The sequence below is a fragment of the Carcharhinus amblyrhynchos genome, chromosome 2, assembly GCF_965287045.1.
Source record: "Carcharhinus amblyrhynchos chromosome 2, sCarAmb.v2.hapA, whole genome shotgun sequence".
Taxonomy (NCBI): Eukaryota; Metazoa; Chordata; class Chondrichthyes; order Carcharhiniformes; family Carcharhinidae; genus Carcharhinus; species Carcharhinus amblyrhynchos.
Genome location: NC_137325.1, coordinates 119,332,863 through 119,357,509, shown reverse-complemented (window position 1 = coordinate 119,357,509; position 24,647 = coordinate 119,332,863). Strand labels below are relative to the sequence as shown.

The 24,647-nt window shown below is 43.7% G+C and overlaps 1 protein-coding gene across 8 annotated transcripts in view; it reads left to right on the top strand.

Moving 5' to 3' along the window:
• Positions 1 to 24,647, top strand: part of znf438 (zinc finger protein 438) — a 215,410-nt gene that overhangs the window by 144,335 nt on the left and 46,428 nt on the right. The window lies entirely within an intron of this gene.

Genomic DNA, 24,647 nt, shown 5'->3' with positions numbered 1-24,647 from the left:
ACAAATGTTGACATCAGTCTTTTTTCAGCAATTCCCAGTTTCTGTACTACCAAACAGCCAGATGAGCCAAATTTAGAGAGTAAATCCCCAGGTCCAGATGGATTGTACTTGTAGTCAAATTAAGTTGCTGATTAAGGATAGCATCAAGGTGGTAGCAAGGGATGATATTGGAGCCAAGGAGCAGAACGTGGAATCGTTGTGGGTGGAGATTAGGAACAGCAAAGGGAGGAAGACGCTGGTGGGTGTCGTCTATAGGCCCCCGAATAATGATCTGGAGGTGGGGCGGGCTGTTAACGCGCAAATAAGTGCGGCGTGCAGGAATGGGACGGCCGTAGTTATGGGGGATTTCAATCTGCATATTGATTGGTCGACCCATGTTGGACGCGGTGGGCTCGAGGAGGAGTTCTTGGAATGCTGCCGGGATAGTTTCCTGGAACAGTGCGTGTTGGAGCCGACGAGGGAGCGAGCTATCTTGGATCTCGTGCTATGTAATGAGGCGGGTAGAATTAGGGACCTTGCGGTGAAGGATCCTCTTGGGGAGAGTGATCATTGTATGATGGAGTTTCTGGTGCAGATGGAGGAGGAGAAAGTGGGTTCCCAGACACGCGTACTTTGTTTGAATAGAGGGGAGTACGGTAGGATGAGAGAAGAATTGGCGAATGTTGACTGGGGGAGCGCGTTGGAGGGAGGGTCTGCTGAGGAGCAGTGGAGGATCTTTAAGGAAATCTTTCTTGGTGCTCAGCGGAAATTTATTCCGATGGTCAAAAAGGACTGTAGGAGGAGAGGTAATAAGCCGTGGATAACGAAGGAGGTGAAGGAAAGTGTTAAATTAAAAGCGGAGGAATTTAGAGTAGCTAAGAGTAGTGGGCGAGAAGAGGATTGGGAGAGGTTTAAATGTCAACAAAGATTGACAAAGAAGTTGATAAAGAAGGGTAGGAGAAACTATGAAGCTGGGCTAGCGCTTAATATAAAAAAAGATAGCAAGAGTTTTTATAAATATATGGAAAGGAAGAGGCTGGCTAGGGTGAATGTTGGTCCTTTAGAGGATGAGAAAGGGGACCTAGTGGTAGGGGATGGGGATATGGCTAAGGTATTGAATAACTTTTTTGTTTCTGTCTTCACGGAGGAGGACGTGAATAATTTGCCGGGTGTTAGCGATGGAAAGGTGGTAGGACTGGAGGGTCTTAATGACATTACTGCTACTAGAGAGGCGGTGCTCGACAGACTGGAGGGGCTGATTGTGGACAAGTCCCCAGGACCGGATGGAATGCATCCGAGGGTTCTGAAAGAAATGGCGGAGGTGATAGTGGATGCCTTGGTGGTTATTTTCCAGACGTCGCTGGATTCCGGGGAAGTGCCGGAAGATTGGAAAACGGCTAATGTTACGCCGTTGTTTAAGAAGGGTGCCAGGCAAAAAGCAGGGAATTATAGGCCGGTTAGTTTAACGTCTGTGGTAGGTAAAATGTTAGAATCCGTCATTAAGGAGGAAATTGTGAGGCATCTTGAAAGGAATTGCTTGATAGAGCAGACGCAGCACGGTTTCATTAAAGGGAAGTCGTGTCTGACAAATTTACTGGAGTTCTATGAGGATGTGTCTAGGGCGGTGGATAGAGGAGAGCCGGTGGATGTGGTCTTTCTGGATTTTCAGAAGGCATTTGACAAAGTACCTCACAAGAGGTTATTGCAGAAGGTCGAGGGACATGGAGTTGGGGGTAGGGTGTTAGCGTGGATAGAGGATTGGTTGTCAAATAGGAGGTAGAGAGTGGGGGTCAACGGGTGCTATTCGGATTGGCGGATGGTGACTAGTGGAGTGCCCCAGGGGTCGGTGCTGGGGCCTCAGCTTTTTACCATTTATATAGATGATCTGGAGGAGGGAACCGAGTGTAGGGTGTCGAAATTTGCTGATGACACCAAGATTGGGGGAACGGCAAATTGTGCGGAGGGTGTGGAGAGTCTGCAGAAGGATCTAGATAGGCTGGGCGAATGGGCCAGGAAATGGCAAATGGAATTTAATGTTGGCAAGTGTGAGGTGGTCCACTTTGGTAGGAATAATGGTAGGAAGGACTATTACTTACGGGGCGAAAAACTGCAGCAGGCGACGGTGCAGAGGGACCTCGGGGTCCTTGTGCATGAGTCGCAAAAACCCAGCTTGCAGGTGCAGCATGTGGTCAGGAAGGCGAATGGGATGCTGGCCTTCATAGCGAGGGGGATTGAATATAAAAGTAGGGAGGTCTTGCTGCAGCTGTATAGGGCACTGGTGAGGCCGCAGCTGGAGTACTGTGTGCAGTTTTGGGCGCCGCACCTGCGCAAAGATATTTTGGCCTTGGAGGGAGTGCAGAGGAGGTTTACTAGGCTGATACCGGAGTTGAGGGGGTTGAGCTATGAGGAGAGGCTGAATAAACTAGGCTTGTACTCGTTAGAGTTTAGAAGAATGAGGGGAGATCTCATTGAGACGTATAAGATGATGAATGGGATGGATAGGATAGAGGTGGAGAGACTCTTCCCGCTCAAAAAAGACAGTAGGACTAGGGGGCACAGCCTCAAGATAAAGGGGGGACGGTTTAGAACGGAGTTGAGGAGGAACTTCTTCACTCAAAGGGTGGTGAATCTCTGGAATTCTCTGCCCGTTGAAGTGGTGGAGGCTGCCTCGCTAAATATTTTTAAGACACGGGTTGATGGGTTTTTGATAAGAGAGGGGATTAAGGGTTATGGGGAGAGGGCGGGAAAGTGGAACTGAGCAGCGACAGATCAGCCATGATCTTACTGAATGGCGGGGCAGGCTCGAAGGGCTAGATGGCCTACTCCTGCTCCTATTTCTTATGTTCTTAAGTATGGAGGGGATCGCAGAGGCAATACTTTCCATTTAAGAACATAAAAAATAGGAGCTAGATTTGGCCTTTTGGCCCATTGAGTTTGCTCCAGTATTCACAAAAGATCATGACTAAAGCTGCGTAATCGCCACTTTTCCTGTCCTCACTCTAAATCTCCATATTCTCTTAATGCCTAAAATTCCATTGATCTCAGTCTTGGATACACTTATCAACTAAGCAGCCACAATCTTTTTGTGGTAGAGAATTCCAAGGATTCATAGCCCTTGGAGTGTAGAAACATTTCCTCGTTGCAGTTTAAATGGCTGAACCCATATCCTGAGACTTTAATTCCTAGTTCCGGATGCTCTAGCCATGGGAAATTGCCACTCACCTTCAATCCTGGTAAACGTTCAAGAATTTTTGCAGTTGCCTCTCGCTAAAAACTTGACCTCCTCTTGGGAAATAAGAAGGGCAGGTGACAGAAGTGTTAGTGAGGGATCAGTTTGGGACCAGTGACCATAGTTCTATTAGTTTTAAGATAGGTATGGAGAATGATAGGTCTGTCCCAAAAGTTAAATTCTAAATTGGGGCAAAGCCAATTTTGATGGTATTAGGCAGGAACTTTCAAAAGTTAATTGGGAGAGTCTGTGGGAAGACAAAGGGACGCCTGGTAAGTGGGATGCTTTCAAAAGTGTGTTAAGCAGGGTTCAGGATAAATGCATTTTTCTTGGCGTCAAGGGCAAGGCTGGCAGAAGTCAGGAACCATGGATGACTTAGCATGTTGAGGCCTTGGCCTAGAAGAAGAAAGGGGCACATGACATGTATAGGCAGCTGGGATCAAGTGAACCTCTTGAAGAATATAGTGGGTGTAGGAATAGAGTTAAGAGAAAAATCAGGAGGACAAAAAGGGGGCACGAAATTGTTTCGACAGATAAGGCAAAGGAGAATCCAAAGAACTTCTACAATCCCGCTCAGAAAGGACAGTAGGACTAGGCGGCACAGCCTCAAGATAAAGGGGGGGCGGTTTAGAACGGAGCTGAGGAGGAACTTCTTCACTCGAAGGGTGGTGAATCTCTGGAATTCTCTGCCCGTTGAGGTGGTGGAGGCTGCCTCGCTAAATATTTTTAAGACGCGAGTTGATGGGTTTTTGATAAGAGAGGGGATTAAGGGTTATGGGGAGAGGGCGGGAATGTGGAACTGAGACACGACAGATCAGCCATGATCTTATTGAATGGCGGGGCAGGCTCGAAGGGCTAGATGGCCTACTCCTGCTCCTATTTCTTATGTTCTTATGTAAATACATAAAGGGAAAAGAGTAATTAGGGAGAGAGTAGGGCCTCTTAAGGATCAACAAGGTCGTCTATGTGCAGATCCATAAGAGATGAGTGAGATCCTAAATGAATATTTCTCATCAATATTTACTGTTGAGAAAAGCATGGATGTTAGAGAACTTGGGGAAATAAATAGTGATGTCTTGAAGAGTGTACGTATTACAGAGAAGGAGGTGCTGGAAGTCTTAAAGCGCATTAGGCAGTTAAATCCCAGGACCTGATGAAGTATATCCCAGGACATTGTGGGAGGCTAGGGAGGAAATCGCAGGTCCCCTAGCCGAGATATTTCAATCATCGATAGTCACGGGTGAAGTGCCTGAAGATTGAGAGTGGCAAATGTTATGCCTTTGTTTTAAAAGGGCAGCAGGGAAAAGCCTGGGCACTACAGGCCACTGAGCCTCACATCTGTGGTGGGTAAATTGCTGGATGGTATTTTGAGAGACAGGATCTACAGGCATTTAGAGATGCAAGGATTGATTAGGGACAGTCAGCATGGCTATGTGAGTGGTAAATCATGTCTCACAAATTTAATTGAGTTTTTTGAAGGGGTGACCAAGAAGGTAGATGAGGGCAGTGTAGTTGATGTTGTCTACATGGACTTTAACAAGGCCTTTGACAAGGTACTGCATTGTAAATTGTTGCATAAACTTAAATCTCACGGGATCCAGGGTGAGGTACCTAATTGGATACAAAATTGGCTCCTTGACAGAAGCCAGAGGGTGGTTGTAGAGTGTTGTTTTTCAAGCTGGAGGCCTGTGACCAGCGGTGTACCTCAGGGATCAGTGCTGGGCCCACTGTTATTTGTCATTTATATTAATGATTTGCATGAGAATATAGGGGGCATGGTTAGTAAGTTTGCAGATGACACCAAGATTGGTGGCATAGTGGACAGTGAAGAAAGTTATCTCCCATTGCAACGGGATCTTGATCAATTGGGCCAATGGGCTAACGAATGGCAGATGTAATTTAATTTAGACAAATGCGAGGTGATCCATTTTGGTAGATTGAACCAGGGCAGGGCTTACTCAGTTAATGGTAGAGTGTTGGGGAGACTTACAGAACAAAGAAATCTAGGGGTACATGTTCATAGCTCCTTGAAAGTGGAGTCACAGATGGACAAAGTGGTGAAGAAGGCATTCAGCAAGCTTGGTTTCATCGTCAGAACACTGAATACAGGAGTTGGCTCGTCTTGTTAAAATTGTACAAGTAATTGGTGAGGCCACACTTGGTATACTGTGTGCAATTCTAGTCACCCTATTATAGAAAGGATATTATTAAACTAGAAAGAGTACAGAAAAGATTTACCAGGATGCTACCGGGATTGAGTTATAAGGAGAGGCTGAGTAGACTGGGTCTTTTTTCTCTGGAGCGTAAGAGGCTGAGGGGTGACCTTATAGAGGTCTATAAAATAATGAGAGGCAGAGATAAGGTAGATAGTCAATATCTTTTCCCAAAGGTAGGGAGTCTAAAAGTAGAGGGCATAGGTTTACGGTGAGACAGGAGAGGTACAAAAGTGTCCAAAGGGGACACTTTTTTCACACAGAGGATGGTGAGTGTCTGGAACAAGCTGCCAGAGGTAATAGTAGAGGAGGGTACGATGGGTATGGAGGGATATGGGCCAAATGTGGACAATTGGGATTAACTTAAGGGTTTTTAAAAAAGTGGCGGCATGGACAAAGAACAAAAAGGACAAAGAAAATTACAGCACAGGAACTGGCCCTTCAGCCCTCCATGCTGCCTGACTTAACTAAAACCCCCTACACTTCCGGGGAATATATCTCTCCATTCACATCTCATTCATGTACTTGTCAAGACGCCCCTTAAAAGCCACTACCGCATCCGCTTCCACTACCTCCCCTGGCAGTGAGTTCGAGGTACCCAGCACTCTCTGTGTAAAAAAAATCTGCCTCGTATATCTCTTTTAAAACTTGTCCCTCGCACCTTAAACGTAATTGACTCTTCCACCCTGGGAAAAAGCTTCTGACTATCCACTCTGTCCATGCCTCTCATAATCTTGTGGACTTCTTTTGGCTAGCAGATAGGAGACAGAGGGTGGTGGTTGATGGTAAATATTCGTCATGGAGTTCGGTTACGAGTGGTGTGCCTCAGGGATCTGTTTTGGGGCCACTGCTGTTTGTAATTTTTATTAATGATCTGGATGAGGGTATAGTTGGGTGGATTAGTAAATTTGCTGATGACACCAAAGTCGGAGGTGTGGTAGATAGTGAGGAAGGGTGTCATAGTTTGCAGGAAGACTTAGACAGGTTGCAGAGCTGGGCCGAGAGGTGGCGGATGGAGTTTAATGCGGAGAAGTGTGAGGTAATTCACTTTGGTAGGAATAACAGATGTGTTGAGTATAGGGCTAATGGGAAGACTTTGAATAGTGTGGAGGAGCAGAGGGATCTAGGTGTATGTGTACATAGATCCCTGAAAGTTGGGAATCAAGTAGATAGGGTTGTTAAGAAGGCATACGGTGTCTTGGCGTTTATTGGTAGGGGGATTGAATTTAGGAGTCGCAGCGTCATGTTGCAACTGTACACAACTCTGGTGCGGCCGCACTTGGAGTACTGTGTGCAGTTCTGGTCCCCACATTACAGGAAGGATGTGGAGGCTTTGGAGAGGGTGCAGAGGAGGTTTACCAGGATGTTGCCTGGTATGGAGGGGAGGTCCTATGAGGAGAGACTGAGGGATTTGGGGTTGTTTTCGCTGGAAAGAAGGCGGCTAAGAGGGGATCTTATTGAAACATATAAGATGATTAGAGGTTTAGATAGGGTGGACAGTGATAGCCTTTTTCCTCGGATGGAGAAATCTAGCACGAGGGGGCATGGCTTTAAATTAAGGGGTTGTAGTTATAGGACGGATGTCAGGGGTAGGTTCTTTACCCAGAGGGTGGTGAGGGATTGGAATGCCCTGCCTGCTGCGGTTGTAAATGCGCCTAGTTTGGGGGCATTTAAGAGATCCGTGGATAGGTTTACGGACGAAAAGGGATTGGTTTAGGTTAGTGGGTCATTGTTTTTTAACTGGTCGGCGCAACATCGTGGGCCGAAGGGCCTGTTCTGCGCTGTAATGTTCTGTGTTCTATGTTCTATCAGGTCTCCCCTCAACCTCTGTCGCTCCAGTGAGAACAAACCAAGTTTCTGCAACCTCTCCTCATAGCTAATGCCTTCCATACCAGGCAACATTCTGGTAAATCTTTTCTGTACCCTCTCCAAAGCCTCCACATCCTTCTGGTAGTGTGGCGACCAGAATTGAACACTATATTCCAAATGCGGCTCACTAAGGTTCTATAAAGTGTCAACATGACTTGCCAATTTTCAAACTCAGTATCCCGGCCGATGAAGGCAAGCATGCCATATGCCTTCTTGACTACCTTCTCCACCTGCATTGCCACTTTCAATGACCTGTGTACCTGTACACCCAAGATCCCTTTGCCCATCAGTATTCCTAAGGGTTCTGCCATTTACTGTCTCCTTCCTATCTGTATTAGACTTTCCGAAGTACATTACCTCACATTTGTCCAGATTAAACTCCATCTGCCATCTCTCCGCCCAAGTCTCCAACTGATCTATATGCTGCTGCATCTTCTGATGGTCCTCATCGCTGTCTGCAAATCCACCAACCTTTGTGTCGTCCGCAAACTTACTAATCAATCCAGTTATTTTTCTCCAAATCATTTATATATATATATATTACAAACAGCAAAAGTCCCAGCACTGATCCCTGAGGAACACCACTTGTCGCAGCCCTCCATTCAGAAATGCACCCTTCCACTGCTACCCTCTGTCTTCTTTGACCGAGCCAATTTTGTATCCACCTTGTCAGCGCACCTCTGATCCCATGCGACTTCACCTTCTGCACCGGTCTTCCATGAGTGACCTTGTCAAAGGCCTTACGGAAGTCCATGTAGACAACATCCACTGCCCTACCCTCATCAATCATCATCTTCACTTCCTCGAAAAACTCAATCAAGTTCGTGAGACATGACCTCCCCTTCACAAAACCATGTTGCCTCCCACTAATACATCCATTTATTTCCAAGTTGGGCCGAAGGACCTGCTTCCATGCTGTAAACCTCTGACTCGATTATTCAAAATTCTGGAGATGATGTCCAATCTATTCAATCTCTCCTCAAAGACACCCTTGTCATCTCAAGAATATACTGAACCATTGCAAAGCAAATAGCTAAGTAGACTAAAATGTTACACTACACCATGTACAATCTCGGCAAAGCTCTATATAATTGGAGCAAGGCTTCAGTACTCTTGTACTCCAGTCGCCTTACAATAAAGGCAAACATACAATTTGTATTCCTAATTGCTCACTGTAACTTCATGTTCACATCCTTTGATTTATGTAGAAGGACTTCCCACTCTCTTTTCATACCAATTTTATACTAGTTTCACAGATTTAACAAAAACCTCTGCTTTTCCATTCTTCCGACCAAATTGGATAATTTCACACTTCTCCATCTAATATTCCTTCTGCCACTCTCTTACCCAGTTCCTTAACCAGTGCCTCCTTTTGCAGCTTTTTCGTATCCTCCTCAAAGCTTACTTTTCCACTGAGTTTTGTATCATCAAATTTGGATGCATTACACCTAGTTCTGTCGTCTCAGTCATTGCTTCAGTTGCCAATAGCTGAGACCCACTGACCAAATCCTGAGACACTCTGAGTTACATTCTGCCATACTGAAACTGATCCATTCATTCCTACCCTCAGTTTTCTATTTGTTTGCAATCCTCAATGCATTCTAATACGTTAGCCCAATATCAGGGCTCTCTCTCTCTCTCTCTCTCTGTTATTCCTTCCTCCTCCTCACCGCCGCCGCCCCCCACCCGCCTTTTATTAGTTATTAATCCTATCTACTGCCCTAGTTATTCAGTTTGCAGGACAGTGTTTTTGGCCCAGTTTAAGTGGAGGGAGCAGCTCCCTCTTTTCCCAGTATTGATGCCAGTACCCCATGAATTGGAACACTACACTATATATTCATACCTATAATCTGTTTGTCCCTATGTCAATTTGTGGTTGGCTTTGGTAGCAATCCAGAGATTAATTTCAAAGGAATTAATCTCTGGACTGCTACCATTGTATTCTGTACCTTAGCTCTTCAAACTCCCTCAGTTGAACCTCAGTCATAGAATCATATCAATTTACAGCACAGAAAGAGGCTATTCGGTCCATCATCGCTATGCCAGCTGATGAGGAGCCAACCAGCCTAATCCCACTTTCTGTTTCTTCATCTCGCATCCTGTAAGTTACAGTACATATTTTAAATTTTGGATTTCTGCCTCTACCACCCTTTCAGGCAGATCTATTTTGGACCGCAATAATTAGATTCCTCTCTAGTCATGAGGAGATATTCTTAACTTTGGCATCGGGCAGGCAAGGAGTCTCCAAGGCTCCCTGTTGTCGCAATAGAGTAGTTTTTGTTTTCCCCTGTCTATACTTGCCCCTACCATTACCATGTTCCTGATCCACATCAGTGGCTTCTTGTACATTGGTGCCATGTCCCATTTGTCTATCCTCCCTACAATCTTTGTTATCGTCCATACCAGTAGCAAGTACCTCATACCTGTTGGGCAACAGCAAAGGCTGGCTTTCCTCCACTGCTGCATCTGTTGTCCTGTGTTGACTGCCTGTATGGGAGTCACATCCTCCTGTTAATGGCCACCAAGCAACTCTAAGACACTAACTTGAATAATGTGATTGCCTCCTGGCTCAAACTGTCCACGTAACCCTCCCCCTCCCAAATGCATGATAGTGTCTGAACTTTGGACTCAACAGATCTGAATTGAAGTTCATAGAGTTGCAGGCACTTGATGTAAATCCCTGGCATCGTGCTGCTGTCCACAAGCTCCCATATGCTGCAGATATGGCATACTTCCTTGATATGCAGTCCTTACCCAATCTTGTTTATATATTTGATAGGTTAAAATTTTTAATTTTTTCATTCGTTGCTAGGATGTGTGTATTGCTGACTTTATTACCTTTAATGCCTTTGAAAAATGGTAGTGAGCTACCACCATGAACTCTTGCAGTCCTGATGGAATTGGTACATCCATCATGCTGTTAGGAAGGGAGTTCTAGGATTTTCACCCACTGATAGTGAAAGACCAACAAGTACAGTTCCAAGCTAGGATGGTGTGAGGAAAATTTATTTCACCCAGAGGGCTGAACGAATCTATAACCAACTTCCTGAGAGGGTTGGGGTGGCAGGTTTAATCAGGGCATTCAAAAAGGAATTAAATTACTATCTGAAAAAAAAGCCCAAAGTTAGGGGAGTGGGACTCGGTCAAATGCTCATTCAGACAGCCAGTGCAGAATTGATGGGCTGAATGGCCTCCTTTTGCACTTTAATAATTCTATGATTTACATATGAGACTTTGGGGACAGTGTGCAGTTAGTGATGTTCCAATGCATTCACTGAACTCCAGTGGATTTGGAAATTGCTATTGAAGGAGCTTTGTCAAGTTGCTGTTGATTGAGGCCAGGACAGCAGTGAAACCACTTCCTCCTCTTCAAAATACTGTTGTGGAATGTTTTCCATCCGTGAGACACCAAGGGGGACTACAGTTTAATGTTTCATCGAAAGACTGCACCTGTGACAGTGCAGCACTCGCTCAGTCCTACACCAGAGTGTCAGTCTGGGTTGTTATGCTCATGTCCTGGAATGGGAATCGAACAACAGGCTTCTGACTCAGTCGAAAATGTTACCCATTGAGCCATAGCTGAAACATAAATGGGACACATGGAGTTGCCAGTGGCAGAATAGGTTGAAGAATGACTAGGAAACTGAAAACAGAATGTCAGAGTTCGTCTGTCAGAAATTGTGAAGTGGTGTTTTACTGGGACCATGGTTTTTTTTTTGAACCATGTGCAAAAGTAATTTGGTCTTGAGAAGTGAACATAAGGTGCTGCAACTTGCGCGAATATATTTGGTGCAGGGACACAGCTAAGTATAGCTCCTGATTTGAATGACTGACCAAAAGGCGTAAGACATGGACAGGCTTGCTTAGTGTGTGTGACAATGACCAATTAAGTTTCATATAAGCGACGATCTGGTGGTTCAATTTGATAGGGGAAATGAGGAGGCCACTTACAATCATAGAATAATACGGCACAAAAGGAGTCACCTCTTTCAAAGAACAATCAAACTATTCCAGTATACCCGCTCTTGTCCCATATCCCTACAATTTTTCCTCCAAGTATTTATAGAATGTCCTTTTATAATCTGTTGTTGAATCTGTATCATTCTACCAGACAGTGCATACCAAACCCTAATCACTCGTGTGAACATTTTTTTCTTGTTGGCCCTGAATCTTGTGCCAATCAACTTAGATTGTTTCCTCATGTTATTGATCCTTCAGGTGCTTGGACCAGTTTTAAAAATTTTATTTTTTCATGAGATGTGGGCATCGCTGACAAGGCTAGTTTCTTTTGCCCATTCCTAATTGCCCTTGAACTGAGTGACTTGCAAGGCCATTTCAGAGATGTTTGAGGATGGCAGATTTCCTTCCTAGAAAGATATTAACAAACCATATGGGTTTTTACAACAATTGATGATAGCTGTCATGATCACCAAATCCCAGATTTATTAATTGAATTTAAATTCTACTAGCTGCCTTGTTGGGATTTGAACTAGTAGCTCCAGAGACCTAGTCTGGGCCTCTGATTTGGTAGTTCAGTGACATTGCCACTATACCATCATCTCCCTTTGCTTATTTGTCTTTTAAACTACTCATGATTTTAAATGGCTCTATCAAATCTCCTCTTAACCTTCTCTGCTTTAAGGGGAACAATTTGGCCTCTTCATCCTAGCCATGTAACTGTAATCTTTCATCCCTGTGATCATTCTGATAAATCATTTCTGCATTGAAGACTTCACAGGTGGATGTTTATGTTTAATTTCCCTTCATCTGAAGTTGCAGTGCTGTTTGCCTGGCCTCCTCATTATTTTAGCTGAAAAGGGGCATACACGCGGTGGGTCGTGCGAGGGCTGCTCTTGGATGTTGCTTCAAGAGTTGCCTAGTGCTTCACATCGTTAGTGTTTGCTTATACTGGACCATCTGACGGGCAACATGACAGCTCAGTGACTATCACTGTTTGCTGTGCAGATACGTGGATTTGGGCCAGTGTCTGCGGGAGTTTGCACATTCTCCCCTTGATTGCGTGGGTTTTCTCCGGGTGCTCCGGTTTCCTCCCACATCCCAAAAACGTGCTCTTAGGCTGATTGGTGTAACAAATTGTCCCTAAATTAGACTTCCCTCAATCTTCCCCAGTAGGTGTAAATAAAGGTCATGGGTAGAGGAGGGCAGTCATAATGTTAAAATGGCGGTGCGGGCTCGTTGGGCCAAAGGGCCTGTTTCCCGTGCTGTGTTGTTCTTTGTTCAAACCAAGCTCTTTGGAATCTGATTACTGGCTTGAGGCTATACTGGCAACTTGTTTTCCTGTAATAGATTCACGAAGGAGTTGTGGTTAGATCCATTGTTCTATTAAATAGTTGGATACAAAGTCAGAACTGGAGAGAGCATCAGTACAGTCAACCAGTCTTAAAAATATATATAGTGACATTACTCACGACAAGATAAACACTTAAAAAGTTAAGAGCGCATAGGAGTTTTGTTTTGATTTCAGAACAAAAGTTGAGCTAAATGGTTCAAAATGTTAAAGCTTTAATGAGTTCTGAAACAGGTGCACGGATCACAATGCATGTCTGCAGAAATTAAATCAAGTGAAGCATATTTGGTACAGAAAGCATATTGTTTAGTTATTTTTGTGTGTTGGTCTAATATTAGCATCAGTACCTTACACATAAAGTAAAAGACAGATGCTTTTGTGAACATTTGTGTCTTGATGACAAGGTTACAGCTGCTGCCACAGGAAGTTTCCACCCATGGACCAGAAATGATGAACAATGCCCTAAGGATTACAAACTAACCTTGATTGAATCCTGATTGTGACTGGTGGCGACATGTTCTAAATCTATTTGGTTTTACTTGTCGACATCCAAAAATATCCTAAACGAAAGTGGTAAAAGTGATTATAAAATAGGATTTTGTATACATATTTTGAACTGCATTATGTAAGCCAAATAGCCTAAGAGCAAAGTCATGTTTAATATTCTGGTTCAGATGCTTGTTTCATTTTCAATATTATTGCAAACAACAAGTATGAAAGTTGGAGGATATTACATCAGGTTTTCTTCCTCCAGATCTAGATTACGTGCAGGCAAATGTTACAGAATTTTGCTTTGTTTCTGGATACAAGGTCACTTTTTTAATACTTAACCTTTTAATGAATGTATTTCACAACAGTGGTACAATTGTATTAGTGGTGGTGCTTATACATTGCGTAATTGCTAATACAAGTTTCATACTTTTTTTTATCAGTTTCAACGATCTCCCTGCCCATACTACTTGTAGTTTACAGTCAAACAGTTTCAATTAAGTTTATTTTAGGTAACAAATTGGCTGGTAGATTTATCCTGGTGTAATTAGTGCTAAGTACAAATGTTGGTGTTCAATTTTACAACTTCTTAGTCCTCAAATCATGTACTAATTCATGAGTGTATTTAGTGTGGAATAGTGTCGTGTCAATTGGAGCAGTCAATTGGATCTTATGCTGCAGGTATAGGGTCAGCAGTCTCCTTGTACTTTTGTTGGTAAAGTTGACTTGCGATTGAGAAATTGTGGCAGCAATAACAGCTGCTCAAATGAAAACAAAATAACAGGAAAATAAAGCAGTGAAAGCATTGCAATTACCCAGAAAAGAAACATAAGAAAAAGATGAATTGAGTAGAAAAAAGATAAAATTGAATAAGTAGAAAAAGTCAAAATTCCTTTGTTCAGTCTAGCAAGAACTCGAGAAAAAAGTGCATTTTTAGGGACCAGACTTCCTAAATATTAGTGTGGCACTAGCCCAGCTTCTTCACATGTTATTTCTCAGGTAATTTGTAGCGTTCTCTATTATCTCGTTCTTCTACTGTTCCGTTCTCACAAGTGCGCTTGCCTCAATGACCATAAGACAATATGACATAGGAGCAGAATTAGGCCACTTGGCCCATCGGGTCTGCTCTGCCATTCAATCATGGCTGATATTTATCTCATCCCCATTCCCCTACCTTTCCTCCATAACTCCTGATCCCCTTATTAATCAGGAACCTCTTTATCTCTGTCTTAAATGACCTGGCTTCCACAGCTTTCTGCAGCAAGGAGTTCCACAGATTCACCACTCCCTGGCTGAAGAAATTCCTCCTCATCTTTGTTTTAAAGGATCATCCCTTTAGCCTGAGGTTATGCTCTCTGGTTCTAGTTTTTCATACTGGTGGGAGCACCCTCTCCACGTCCACTCTATCCATATGCATATACTTTCAGGCACCTTCAGATCTCAAATTTGGCTGCACTATGATTGCCCTTCCAGAGCAAGGAAGACAAACAAGTTGCTGTCGCTCTCTCTTTTCTGTGGCAGGATGCTCAATGTACAAACCCGATTAAGAAACGCTGCAACTTCATATGGCTGAGGCTGCAATGCATAAATATATTTTTCTGATATAATTCAGTTACCTCACTGTTGAATCAGCCAAAAACGTTTCACTTGACTTTGGTGTAATGTTTCTCTAGTTTTAATGATGTGCCCTAATCCCTCTGGTAATACTGAATAGTTCATTCCCTTTACATGATCATACATGGGAATTGATTCCCTGGAGTAAACTGTGAGTGACAGTGTATATGCTCTAATTGCTGAATAGTTCTAAGTGCATCAGATTTTGTAGTCTCAGTTAAATGACGTCCTTTTCTTCAGTAAGCTGCCTAAGTTATGAAGAAGGAATCTGCTAACCATTGTCACTGTTGCAGCTTTAAGATGAAGAGAATATTTTTGGTTTTCAATTGTCTTATTCTTTTGCATATTAAATTGCCTCCTGTAAAAACAAAAGGCCAAATCACTACTTTTGCTATATTTCTAAGTTATAGCCATGAAACTTTACAAATAATGTTTCATATGCAAACTGCAATACTGTAATGTGCAGTCTTGGGGGAGTGAAATATATATTTACAATGTGTGGCTCACAATAGTTTTGGTGATAGAGTCACGCAATGGCAATAAAAGTTGCGGAAGCCAAAATTGATGTCCATAAACACAAGGACAGTAGAGAACTATGCTAAAAATGGAAGCAGCTATACAATGTCCATTGTGTGTTTTGCAATGATAGTGGTACTTGAGAACCATTTGATACTTGCTTTACTTTCCCTGATCTAGACTATAAAAGCATGGAGGTTAAGCCAGAACTGTATTAGACGCCATGTAGACCATAGCTAGAGTAATTATATGATCGTACTACAGAAGGTACGGGGGAGATTTACGAAGCTGCTGTTAGGAATGGAGAATTTTAGATATGAGGGAAGATTGGATAAATTGGTGTTATTTTCTTTGGAGCAGAGGAGGCTGAGGGATGGTTTGTAGAACTATGAAGAGCCTAGATAGAATGGGTACGAAGAACTCCCTTTCCATTAACAGGTGGTCAGTAGCAAGGGATTTCGATTTAAAGTAATTGATGGAAGGATTAGAGGGAAGTTGCCAAGTAATTTTATTGGTGGGACCTGGAACTCCTTCCCTAAAAGGTGGTAGAGGCAGAAACCCTCATTGCATTAAAACAAAACTTGGGTATGGACTTGAGGTACCAGAGCTTCCAGAACTACGGACTAAGAGGTGGAAGATGGAATTAGTTTGGATGGTTCCTTTTTGACAGACATGATGGATTAAATAACTTGCTTCTGTGTTTCTATCTCAGTTAATAGAGCAGTAGGTTCAAGGGATGAAATGGCCTACTCCTGTTTCCTTAATTATGCCCAAGGAGAAAAGAAAGACAGAGATTTTTGGGAGGGTGGGTGGGTGTGAACGAACGGGACAAATTAAGATACGGGGCAACAGAATTTTGGATGTTAGGAATGTGGGAGGCTGGCCTTTTTTCTGGTGAAAGCACAGTAGCACAATGGTTAGCACTGCTGCTTCACAACGCCAGGGACCCAGGTTCGATTCCTGGCTTAGGTCACTTCTGTGTGGAGTTTCTGCATTCTCCCTGTGTCTGTGTGGGTTTCCTCCAGGTGCTCTGGTTTCCTCCCACAGGCTGGTTAGGTTCATTGACCCGAACAGGTGCCAGAGTATGGCGACTAGGGGAATTTCACAGTAGCTTCATTGTAGTGTTAATGTAAGCCTTACCTGTGACTAATAAATAAACTTTGCTTGACTTTTTTACTTTTCTTTAACAAAGGTATGGTGGATGAGGGTTTTAGCTGCAAATGAGCTGAAGCAGGGGCAGAATTAAGTGATTTTGCAAAGCTGCAAACGGGGAATAGAAAAATCAAATACTGCAGATGCTGGAAATTTGCAGTGTAAATAGAAAATACTAAAAGTACTCAATGGTTGGAGCAGCAGAGAGAGAAACACTGTAAACATTTCAGGTCGACGATCTATAATGTTGTAACACTATTTCTCTTTCCACAGTTGCTGCCTGACCTGTTGAGTATTGCTGGCATTTTCCATCTCTATTGGAAATAGGTAGCCTATTGATGGCACGGGTATGTTTTCGGAAGCCCATTTCAAGATTATGAATAATCTTGGATAATTGTCAGAGGCTGATGGCTGAGGAACCGAGTTTGTAAGAGGAACCAAAGACACTGGCTTCAATCTTCCCAATATTTCTTTGGATTTCAAAAATGAACTAGACTGGATGCCAATTATTCCTGGATTCAAGGTGTTCAGGAAAGATAGTAAAAGAAAGATAGGAGGAAGTTTAACTGTACTTAGTAAGGGGAACATTACAGTGGTGGAGAGAGGATATCCTCAACAGCTCAAGGACAGAATATGTTAGATTAGAGCTAAGAAATAATGGAAGTGCTATTAACTATTTGCTGTGCTCTATAGGCCACAAACTAGTGGCAAAGATACAGAGGAACAAATTTACAGGGTGATTACAGAGGTGCAGAAACTATAACCTAGTGAAAATAGAGGAGTTTAAATATTTAAATGTAGACTGGGATAGTAATAAAACTCAGCAAGGTGGGAAGAGATCAAAATGTTTACAGGGGTATGTTCTCAATCAGTATGATTGTGGCTCAGTGAGGTAGGAGGCATTGCTCACTCTGGCTGTGTTAATGAGATTGGTCAAATGGATCAGATGTCAGTAGGGGAACGCTTAGGGGATAGTGATCATCGTATCATAAGATTAAGTTGACTATGCAAAAGGATAAGGAACAATCCTGAATAAAAATAATTTATTGAGGGAGGACCAACTTCAGTGAGGTGAGAACAGATCTGGCTCAGGTAAATTGGAATCAAAGATTGGAAGGGAAAACTGTAATTGGTAAACCTTCAAAGAAGAGGTCGTTTGGGTACATTTAAGGCGCATACACACAAGGGGGAAAGTTAGGGCAAACAGATCCAGAGCTCCATGGATGACAACAGTGATAGAGTGTTAGATGATGCTGAGAATGCATACATAATACAGATGTCAGGTGGATCGTACATAGAAACAAGCAGCAGGAGTAGGCCATTCAGTCTTTCAAGCCTGCTGCGCCATTCAATCTGATCATGGCTGATCCTGTATCTCTATGCCATATTCCTGCTTTCTCCCCATTCCCCTTGATGCCTTACAATTGGGAACTAAGCTGAATGTTTAAATTTATGGGACAAATGAAAGAAGAGAAGCAAAGAGAGTATGAAAAGACAGAAGCTAATATAAAAGAATCCAAAAGTCTTCCATAGGCATATAACAGGTAATAGGATGGTATAAGGAAGAGTGAGGCTGACTGGGGACAAAAGAGGCATTAATGCATGGGGGTAGGGGCCACTGCTGAGGTGCTAAATGATTAATTTGTATGCATCTTTACCAAGGGAAAACTTGCCTCACTGGCATAATCTTCCAATCATCGTTAAATATTGGGCTAATGTCAGAGGACTAGAAAATTGTAAATTTTACATCCTTGTTTGAAAAGATTGTAAGGATAAATCTAGGAACAGCAGACTCATCTAATCTTGATAGTGGGGAAGGTTTTAGAAAGTGTGATTCAGGACAAAATTAACAGTCTATACTTATGGATTAATTAAGGAAAGCCAGCATGGATTTGTTGAGGGCAAATCACGTTTAACTTTATTGATTTTTTTTGGTAAGGTAATGGAGAAATTTGAATGACAGGAAAGAGAGTAGTGGTGAGTGGTTGTTTTTCAGACCGGAGAAAGGTACAGAATGGGGTATAGGAGAGGTCAGGGTTAAAATCCTTGCTTTTCTTGGTCAATATTATTGACCTCAATTTGGGATTACTGGCCACAAAATTTTTCAGATAACACAAATCTTGGAAACATTGTGAGCTATGAGGGGGAATACGATAAATTGCAAGCAGTCACCGACAGGCTGGTATATTGGGCAGGGCTGCAGGGAATACGCAGAGGATAGTATTAGGTGTGTTGCTCTTGCAGAAACCTGTCAAGGGCATGATAGACCATATGTGCAGTAATGATTCTATGATTCAATATTTAGTTGTATCACAGTTCTACTGTCATTCTTGTAAATTCTTTTTGCACCTTCTGCTGCACATATGGAGACCAGAACTGTTTACAGTACGTGAAATGTGTCAACCAACATTCTGTACAAGTTTAACATAATTGATTGAAGTCTCCTGTGCCCTTGCTGGTGGAATCAATACCGGGTACATTGGGTGAATGCAATGGGAGGCCCAAAAATCAGTATTAAGCCAGTATGAATGAATTTATAGCAGGGTTTTCCAATGCTGACTGCTATGGCAGATAACTGGAGTGTGGCACGATGCAAATTGAGACCTGATCTGAAGCAAGCCCCCCTCTCCCCCCACCGCCCAACCACACAGACACCACAATTCTCCACTATGCCAGGTGTCAGGGGGAATTGGTGCAGTTGTGAGAGGGAGCTCGGAGTGGGAAAGTGCAAGGGGGGGGAAGAATGGTGCATGGGGGGAGATAGGTACAATGGGGGGTAGAGTATCCAGATGAATATGCAAAGGAGGGTTTTGTAGGGTCAATGACTGCCTCCCGGAGAGTGAGGTCAAGGGAGGATGATCAAATGGAATGGTGAGGGTGGGCAAAGGAGTTGGTAGGGGTGGGGTGTGTCTGTATCAGTAGAAGGGTTGGTGAGGGTCACAGAGACAAAAATGGACCCCGGGGGTTGTGAGGAGGCGGTCAGCTAGGTCAATGTGGATGGGCGTGGGATTCACAGGAAGGTAGGGAACTGGGCATTCTGGAATGAGAAGGACTCGGGCTGTCGGGTAACAGTGGGGAGTCACAGCTGATGCCGGGTGTCTGAGGTGATGGGGAGAAAGACATAGGCTGACTGGTAGAGGAGATAGGATTGGGGGAAGGGGTGATGAAGCAACAAAGGCAATATAATCACACTGAAACAGAATAGTAAGCATTATTTAGTGTGAGTGAATATATTTGCAGATAATATAATATCATCTCCTGACATCCGCATTATGGGTGGAAGCAGCCTGTGGAGTTGTTTGCCCTGTTGCTTTTGAAGACTTTGGCAGCCACCCTCTGGAAAGCTGTAGCCTACAGGGTTTGACTTGGCTGACTCCCTGTGGGCTAGATATTCCCTCTAGTGACAGAGGGGAAAATTGAAGGGGTCACAGGCCCAGGGGATTCAGAGGGTGTGGACATCCTCTGGGAGTCCTGAGTGGATCACCCAAGGGTATCCAGCTGCTCTGCCTCCTCCCGTCAGGTGCCCAAGGACCACAACCTGATTACTTGAGGGGAGGGGCGCCTGGAAGGGCGTCGTGGTGTCCCTTCCCACCCCCACTGCCGCCGTCCCACTCACATTACCGCTATCTGAACTCGCCCATGGCAACAGCAGTGAAGTGCAGGTTGGTTCGCATCTCTGATAGAAACTGGGCACTCCATGGAGCACACCATCCTTCCCGTGGAGATCTCCAAGTGTGCAGATGTGGGCTTCATTTCATCAGAGAGCAGGTGAACTGATTTCTCTGACTCCTGCACCGCCCTGTTGAGGGCTTCCAATAGCCGAATGTTGCACCATCTCTTGCTGACGCTCCACCATAGTTTGGAAGGCCAATTCCAGAGGCTCATCAGCTGACTCAGACTTCACAGATGCTGCCTTCGTGAGCTGGGAAACTCAGCTGAACCTGCCTGCTGTTGTCGGAGACATGCGGTGAACACCAGATTATAAGAGCATTCCAAAACTAGCACTAATATCCACATGATGGGTGTTCCTGAGCTGGTGGAGCGGCACCTACAGATGTAGGGCTCTCCTTTTCCTCTCCCTTTTGGCTGATATCTGAGCTGGGACCTGATTGGGAGGCCTCCTCCTCCTCCTCCTCTGCTTTTTTGGACCTTGGTTTCTTTCTTGAAGGCATCTATAAGTGAGCTGGAGAGCTGCTTCCAACACGGAGTCATATTAGACCCTCAGATTTGCATTGAATAGATGAATACTTAGAAGGTGGACACCCAAGCCCGAGCTCCTGCTTGCCAATGGATCGATCCCGCTACACTCCTGCAAGTTCAATTGAACCTTGAACCTTGTGAGAGACCTGAGAAATGGACACCCTGTCTCCCATCTTCTCACTCTCATGAAGTGGGGCTATGACAGGACATGACCATTGTTAATGGGCCTTGGACCCTGGAATACTGGAGTCTTTGTGATTCATGTGACCATCTGATGGGACTTACCCTGGTGAGACAAACAAAGTTGACCATCTTCTTGTGGAACTGTGTTCCCGGGTAGCAAGGATGGCATAGCCACCTATGTCCATGTAGTATTGGTATTCCTGCTTGACTGCTGCCTCCCGCCTGGTGATTATGGTATATTTCTGCACCTCAACATGGTTCAGGAGGTCACGTAGGGAGATATCATTAAATTTTGGAGCTGGGGTGATGGAAAACCTCTCTGTTTTTGGTCTGACGTTGTAGACGTCCAGATGCCTTTTAAATATGTTGCCCAGATATGACAGCGGGACATGCACTGTCAAGCCTGTCCCACCAAGGAAGATGGCGCTGAACCCCTGGATGCATAATTGGGTATGTTGGAACCAGAAGATATGGTGTGGTTTTCCAAGTCTCTCCACAACAGGAAGCACCTCCCATCCCCGTTGCTATCACAGAACTTAGTCCTTGATGGGAGAATTGTGCCCAACCCCTCTGCTTTTCATTACCCACCTATAATTCCCACGTGGCCACACTAGGTCAATTCAAAGTGAAATTAAAGTCAACCCTCGTGGTGTGGTTACTGAAGCTACAGCTAAGCCAAATTGGCTGCGAAAAGCTTGTTTCCTCTCCCAGTGAGTGAACAAGTTGCATTTTTAATGACATGCATATTCGCTTTGTATTTCCAGATTTTCTTGCACTCAATTCAATCCTCAGACTGGAATTTTAACTCAACTTCTGTGTTATTAGTGCAGTTGCCTGGATTACTTGTCCAGTAACTCAGCCCATTACTTTGGGAAGCGGAAACTCTTCTTTTTGTTAAAACAATATCAGCGTACTGTTTAAAGGAAAATCTCAAATATTGGTCAGTGTTTCACCTGGAGAACAGGGTTATACGAATCAGTGATGGTAAATTAATTCCTCAATTTATTTGAAGACGTTCTCTCCTCAACTATATTACTTTATTCTTAGGGAATCAGGCTCTTTATTTTTATACCTCAGTGCCTTGCTCCTCTTTTGTGCTTCAGATTGGAGGGAAATGCTCTGTTGTTTGAGTTATATTCTATTAATTTTGCAATAAGAAAATACATGAACTATACATAAACATGCATGATTGTGAGCATCTAGATTTTTGATTTTATCGTCATATTGTCATTGCTTTGTTTTAGTGAAGAGCGTAAACACCTGAAAGGAGATTATGATGTTGTGGCCATTTCGGAGACATGGTTAGAACAGGGACAGGACTGGTTGTTGGTAGTTCCGGGGTATAGTGTTTCAGTAAGAATAGGGAAGGTAGTAAGAGGTGGAGAAGTAGCATTGTTATTCAAGGATAGTTTAACGGCTGCTGAAAGGCATTTCGAGGGGGACCTGCCTACTGAGGTAATATGGGCTGAAGTTAGAAACAGGAAAGGAGCGGTCATGTTGTTAGGAGTTTTCTATAGACCTCCAAAAAGTAATAGAGATGTGGAGGAGGAAATGGCAAAGCAGATTATAGATAGATATGGAGGTCACATGTTAGTTATCACGGGTGACTTTAACTTTCCAAATACTGATTGGAACCTTTATAGGTTGAATAGTTCGGATGGGGCACTTTTTATACAGTGTGTGCAGGAGCATTTCCTGACACAATATGTGGATAAGCCGACAAGAGGTGGGGCCACATTGGACTTGGTACTGGGTAAACTGGGCCAAGTGTTAGATTTGTTTGTGGGAGAGCACTTTGGAGATAGTGACCACAATTAAGTGTCTTTCATTATTGCAACGGAGAGGGATAAGGTCACATGGCAGGGCAAGGTTTATAATTGGGGCAGGGGTAATTATAATGTGATGAGGAAAGAATTAGGAAGATTAAGGTGGGAACAGAAACTGTCAGGTAAAGACACAAATGAAAAGTGAGCTTCTTCAAGAAACAAATACTGTGTGTCCTTGGAAGGTATGTCCCTGACAGGTAGAGAGGAAATGGCCGAATGAGGGAACCATGCTTCACGAAGGATGTTGAATGCCTTGTCGAGAGGAAAAGGGAAGTGTATGTAAGGATCAGAAAACAAGGTTCAGTTGAGTCGCTTGAGGGTTACAGGATACCAAGGAATGAGTTAAAAAAAAGGGACTTAGGAGAGCTAGGGGGGAGCATGAGAAGTCCTTGGCAGGTTAGATCAAGGAAAACCCTAAGGCTTTTTACTCTCATGTGAGAAATAGAAGAATGACCAGGGTGAGGTTAGGGCTGGTGGAAGATAGCAGTGGGAACTTGTGCATGGAGTCAGAAGAGATAGGTGAGGCTTTGAATGAATACTTTTCTTCAATGTTCACTAAGGAGAGGGGCGATGTTTTTGAGGATGAGAATGTGATACAGGCTCATAGGATGGAGGAGATAGATGTAGTAGCAAATTTGAAAAACCTGAGGGTCAATAAGTCCCCTAGGCCAGATGGGATACATCCTAGGATACTTTGGGAGGCTAGGGATAAGATTGCGGAGCCTTTAGCTTTGATCTTTGGGTCCTCACTGTCAACGGGGAATGTGCCAGAGGACTAGAGAGTGGTGAGTGTTGTTCCTCTTTTCAAGAAAGGAAATTGGAATGACCCTGGTAATTATAGACCAGTTAGTCTCACTTCGGTGGTCGGTAAGTTAATGGAAAAGGTCCTGAGGGATAAGATTTGTGACCATTTGGAAAGATGCAGCTTAATCTGGGATAGTCAGCAGGGATTCGTGAGGGGTAAGTCTTGTCTCTCAAATTTGATTGAATTCTTAGTGTGTAAATGAAAGTAGAGCAGTTGATGTCGTATACATAGATTTTAGTAAGGTGTTTAATAAGGTTCCCTTGGCTCATGAAGAAAGTAAGGAGGTGTGGGATAGAAGGAAATTTGGATAAGTAACTGGCTATCTCATAAAAGACAGAGGGTGAAGGTGGAGGGAAAATTTTCAGACTGGAGGCTAGTTACCAGAGGTGTACCACAGGGATCAGTGCTGGGTCCTCTGCTTTTTGTGATTTTTATCAATGACTTGGAAGAGGGGGCTGAAGAGTGGGTGAATAAATTTGCTGATGACACCAAGATTGGTGGAGTAGTGGATGAGGTGGAGGTCTCTTGTGGGCTGCAAAGAGACATTGATAGGATTCAGAGCTGGGCCGAAAAGTGGCAGATGGAGTTTAATCTTGATGAATGCAAGGTGACTCATTTTGGTAGGACAAACTTGATTGCGGATTGCAGGCTCAACAACAGAGTTCTGAGGAATATGGAGGAACAGAGAGATCTTGGGGTTCATACCCACAGATCTCTGAAGGTTGCCACTCAAGTGGAAAGAGCCGTGAAGAAGGCTTATAGTGTGTTAGCACTTATTAACAAGGGAGAGTGAGTTTAAGAATTGTGGGGTTATGCTGCAACTATACAGGACCTTGGTGAGACCACATTTGGAATATTGTGTGCAGTTCTGGTCACCTCAGTATAAGAAGGATGTGGAAGCATTGGAGAGAGTGCAGAGGAGATTTACCAGGATGCTGCCTGGTTTGGAGGATAGGTCTTATGAGGAAAGGTTGAGGGAGCTGGGGCTTTTTTTTGGAGTGGAAGAAATGAAAGGCGACTTAGAGGTTTATAAGGTGATGAGGGGGATAGATAGAGTGGATGTTCAGAGACTATTTCCTTGGGTGGATGTGGCTATTACTAAGGGACATAACTATAAGGTTCATTGTGAGAGACATAGGAGGGAAATCTGAGGTAGGTTCTTTACTCAGAGAGTGGTTAAAGTGTGGAATGCACTGCCTAGTGTGATAGTGGAGTCGGACACTTGAGGAACTTTCAAGCTGTTATTGGATAGGCACATGGAGCA